Raw genomic sequence first — 5,231 nt, forward strand, 5'->3', positions numbered from 1 at the left:
GGCGGACACTTCTCTACTCAGCACTTACTGAGCACCTGCTGTGTTCAGGCTCTGCTCTGTGTGCTGGAGAAGCAGCAGGGAACAAAGCCGACAAGGGCTCCTCTCTCATGAAGCTTACATTCCATTCCCTTCGTGTGCACGCAGGACAGGGAGGTGGGACAATGTCTCCTTTCTCTCAGCTTCAGAAGAATCACAGTGAGAAGAGGCACAGGCTCACTGTTTACTCTGAGAGCCCGGGTTGGAGAAGATGCCAGAGGTTGGGCATTTGTTGTGGGTCTGTCCAGAAAAGCTTCATGCAATTCCAGGACTGACTCACATAAGAGCGACTGAATCTCCCCACAGCCTATGGACAGAGGCATGAAGGTGGCTGTATCCTGATTGTGCACGTGTTACAGAAGTTCCCAATGGTACTTCCCATGCCTGGGCACCAGCACTAGTACGGGGCTCCACCACCAGGCAGATCTGTGCCTCTTAGGAGAACACTCCTTCCTCTTCCCCAAGCTGCCCACACAGCTGATGCCCTGGATGAGAATGGATGGAGTCAGAGGGACCATCTCAGATGAGGACACTGAGGCTCAGCAGATCTGGCCTGAGCAGGGAAGGAAACCACAGCCTGGCTCAAAGCCCTGCTCTCTGCACGCTCACTGTGCTGGCCAAAGTGGGAGAAAGTTCCAACCCTGTCCTTGAAATTCTTGTAAATCTTGTATTGTTCTATATTTCAGCAGTAAGCATTAAGAAAACTCATGGGGAGAGGTGGGCTAGCTTTGCACCCCCAGATCAGACAGATATGCAAACATCTTGTAAAGTGTTGACCCTGTTCCTGGAGGGCATGGCTCCTCACATGTAAGAGCATCAGGAGTCTTTCCCTGATGTGTGGTGTTGCTCCTTCACTGAGCTACCTGGGGCAGGAACCTGGACAGAACAGAGGGGCTGGACAATCCCAGCAACACTGGGCACCCCATTCCTGGCTCTGCAGACTGAGGATTACTGGGAGGCACATCCTGGAGGGTGTTTTGGGTCCCCTGAGCAAGAGTGCATATTCTAGACTCAGCTTTCGGGACTCCCCATCTTCCCTCTGTTGTAACAGAGTTAGCAGATCTGTGCACCCTGAGTGACCCCTCCCCATATGTGCTTGCAGTGGAGAATCTCAGAGGGAATAAGAGGGTGGCGGACACTGTCAAGCTGCAGAAGGTGAGACACTTGCTCTGTTGTGGATGAAAATAGTTGGAAGCCACAGGAAGTCCCCTGGGAAGCAGTGAGGATTGAGGAGCAGGCCCTTTGTAACTGGACCAAAGTGGGTTGCCTCCTTGGTGAGGTAGAGACAGAGACTACCCAGGAGGAGTGCTGGTACCCACAAAGTTGTCTTTATTTGTACAGGTAAGGGATCACAGGGAATAATTTCCAAAGCCCTGATGTTAAACAGGGGCAAGCAGGCTCTATTGAGTAGGGTTGGGATGAATATTCCGAGGGGGATTTTAACAGTATAATGAGGCCAAGGTTACTGTCAGCCATTTTGTGATTCATCTGCTCCTTTCCATCTGCATTTCAGTGATAAATTCTAAGCAAAACTGCTTGTATTCTCTTACTTGCCGCTCCCTGCATCCCCGGGAAGGAGAAAGGCATGCTGTCCCATGTCACAGAGGAAGAGCCACGCGGTGCCAAGGCCTCCCGTGGGTTGGGCAGCCTGGTCCCGGCTTCCATGGGGGTCCCGCCCCACCCCTGCTTCCCCTGCAGGGACTGCTGCACAGGGTCTCTGAACTCAGTGAGGTTCGCAGGGAGGCGGCTAGGATGGTTGATACCAAGAGTGAGACCCATCAGAAATGTCGTTCCTGTGCCCAGATCGGTGGGAAGTCACCTGGCAGAGACCAGAAGGGGGACTTGAACTCCGGCCTGGAACTGCACCTGGGCCCTGCTCCCCGACTCAGAGTTCAGCTCTGGAGCCTCGGGTCCTCCTCTGTGGGATGAGGAGATGACACGGCCCTCCCGACACGATCAGAAGGGCGGAAGGTTCTCCACAGTGTCACACACGTATCCTTAGTGCTGATGACCACAGTCATGCTTACTGTTCATAAATGCTCCTCTTGTAGCCAAACCCTCTCCCCCCGTGGTGTCGGGTCCCATGGCCAGGGCCTCGCCTGAGCAGACAGTGAACTTCTCCTGCAAGTCCCACAGCTTCTCCCCCAGAAGCATCAACCTGAGATGGTTCAAAAACGGGAATGAGCTGGCAGCCTCCCAGACCACCGTGGACCCGGAGGGAAACAGCACTTCTTACAGCTTCTCCAGCACAACCAGGCTGGTGCTGGCTCCAGGGGACGTTCACTCCCAGGTCATCTGCGAGGTGACCCACGTGACCCTGCAGGGGGGCCCTCCTCTTCGTGGGACTGCCAACTTGTCTGAGGTCCTCCGAGGTAGATGCCCCTCACCCCCAGCCCAAGTCCGGGTCTGGCCCCCAAGTCTCCGAGCCTGCCCCTCCCTCCACTCTCTGTCCCAGGCCTTCCATTGCCTGGAGTCTGACTCCTGACAGACCCTCCCAGTCACCCTGCACCTAGATGTATGGTCCCCTCCGATGGTTTTTCATGGCAGCTGGGGGGTGAACACCTATCATGTGCCAAGCACTGTGCTGGGTAGGCCATTTACTTTACCAAAGCGATTCCAATTATTGAGCACCTGCTGTAATCCTCGCCACCGTGTGCTTGGTGATGTCATTTATTTTGCTAATTATTCTATTCCGGCTGCATGCCACGGGCTGAGTATCTTGATTTCACTCATTCTTACCCTAATAGGAGCTACCAGTCCTTGAGCACCTACTGTGTGCTGGGCACTGTGCTTAAGGGTTTCATTCACATGCGAAGACTACCCTCAGTGTTTGAGCACCAGCTGCATGCCTAGCCCTGTTCTGGGTGATTCCCTTGCTGTGTGGGGGGAGCTGAGTTCTCGAGCCCCTCCCCCGTGGTCGGTCTGTTCCATGAGGTCAGAGCTTCTGCTCTGTGCTCTTTCAGTTCCGCCCACCTTGGAGGTTTCCCAGGAACCCGTGGCAGGGGACCAGGTGAAGGTCACTTGCCAAGTGAAGAAGTTCTACCCCCAACGCCTACAGCTGACCTGGTAGGAGAACGGAAACGTGTCCCGAACAGAAATGGTGTCGACGGCCTCGAACCTCACAGAGAACAAGGATGGGACCTTTAACTGGACGAGCTGGCTCCCGGTGAACTCATCCGCCCACAGGGAAGATGTGGTGTTCACCTGCCAGGTGCAGCCTGATGGGCAGCCTGTGGTCACCAAAAACCATATCCTCGTGGCCTCTGCCACCAGAAGGACCAGGAAACCCATAAAACCCACCGTGAGACCTCAGTGTCGACTGCCCTGGCACTTTAAATTTTATCTTTTTTTTTAACACTAAAAGTAGTCTAGAGATCTGTAGATATAAAGTCAAATTTTACAGTGATTAAGTCACCATGTCTGGCCAGCCACCCCCTCCTCCTGTTCTTTCTCACCTGAGCATGGTCTATCCCTTCTAGACCTTTCCATCATCACCCCAGTAAATATCTATACCTGCCACTCTGAAATTTTGGAAGGCACCCTGAGGACCTGGAGTTCTGAGTCTTAACCAGGCTCCTGGGTGACCGTGTGTGGTCACACCTGGGGTCTCCTTTCTCCCTTTATTTGTGACAGCAGACTGGCAATATCCATGATCGTTCACAGCACATTTACTTTATGCCAATTCCAGTTCATTGCTGGCCTCCTTTCCTGCTTAACCAACCCTGTGACCTGGAATTTTACAGAAGGGACTCAGGGAGCAATGAGGGACAGATGGTGATGATATCCTGCCCTTACGCCACTTGCTGAGCTAAGCTAGTCTAGGGAAAATTGAGTCCCTGAAGACAGACCAGCAACCTGTACAAAAACAAAACAAAACAAACAAAAAACCCAAAAAGCATGTGTAAATTATAGCAGCAGGGGACGGTACTAAGGAAGTATGGAGTCCCCTTTCTGCAACCAAAACATTCCTTATTTCTCTCATGTAACATCAGGAGGAGGTCAAGCCAGGGTTCCAGGAGTCTTTGTTCCAGAAATTATTTCAAAGGCCCATGTTCCTTCTAGCATGCCCTATGACATAGTCCTCATGGCTGGATCAACACTGGGTCAACGAGTGTTCATGTCCCTGCTGGCTGGGACAATAGAGAGGGGAAGGCGAAAATGAACGATTTCTCTCTAAAACTAGGAGTATGCAGAAGTTGCATAATTGTGTCTAATAATGGCTTAGTCATGGATGCACTTCCAGTTTCAAATGGAGTCGACAATTTGTGGTCATGTGATTAATGACATTATTTTTTCTATAAAACCAATACTATTACACTCTTAGTGTAAATTAATAATTTACACTCAGTAAAATTCTTAGTAAAATTAGTAATTTTAGTTAGTGTAAATTAATAATTTACACTCTTAGTAAAATTAACAATTCCTAATATCATCTAAAATGGAGTATATATTCCGATTTTTCAAAGCTTCTTCTATTAATTTTATTTTTGGACCTAACTTGGTTTTAATTCACCTGTGAGTGCTTAAAGGAATTTTCCTGTGAAACACCTGCATCTCCACCATTCGTTTTTTCATTTGAAAAGAATCTGAATAGCTAGGGCTACTCAAATTCCTCATTTCATATTGGATGCTTGTGGTAGGCTGTGCCTTTGAGAAATTTGGTCCTTTTTCTCTGAGTTGTCAAATTTCTGCACATAGAGCTGCTCATAATATTACCTGGTTATCTTTGTGATGTCTGTAGGGTTTTCAGTGATACCCCATTTTATTCCTGATACTGGAAATGTGTCAGTTCTCATTTTTTTCATCGTCACAACTGCTAGAAGTTTTCCAAATTTATCAGTGCTTTCAAAAAACCCATGTTTGTTTCAGTGATTTTCTCTATTGTTTGTTTTTAATTCCTTTGCTTTTTCTCCTCTTTTTTCTTTCTTTCTGCTTGCTTTCAGTTTATTTTGCTCCTCCTCACTTTTTGAAATGGAACAAAGGTTATTGAATCTAGACTTTTTTTTGTTCGAATGCCATGACTGGGCCTCTTTCTGTGCTTGGGAGTCAGGAGTGTGGAGTCAGGACACATGGTGTGTGTTCTTCCTCCAGTATGGAAGGACGTAGCCCACCTGCCTTCCTCTTCCACCTTTCAGATTCCTCCATGCGTGGACCTCATGTGATTTCCAGGGGCGGGCTTGTACTGAGCCAGGAGA

The 5,231-nt window shown here is 49.6% G+C and overlaps 1 pseudogene; it reads left to right on the top strand.

The window, feature by feature from the left end:
- The window catches only part of LOC112818150 (tyrosine-protein phosphatase non-receptor type substrate 1-like), a 5,506-nt pseudogene extending 1,172 nt beyond the window's left edge, over positions 1-4,334 (top strand).
- Positions 4,335-5,231: the final 897 nt, after the last annotated feature.

This window comes from Callorhinus ursinus, unplaced genomic scaffold, assembly GCF_003265705.2.
Source record: "Callorhinus ursinus isolate GAN/ISIS: 27379988/994484 unplaced genomic scaffold, GSC_fseal_2.0 scaffold2947, whole genome shotgun sequence".
Lineage (NCBI taxonomy): Eukaryota > Metazoa > Chordata > Mammalia > Carnivora > Otariidae > Callorhinus > Callorhinus ursinus.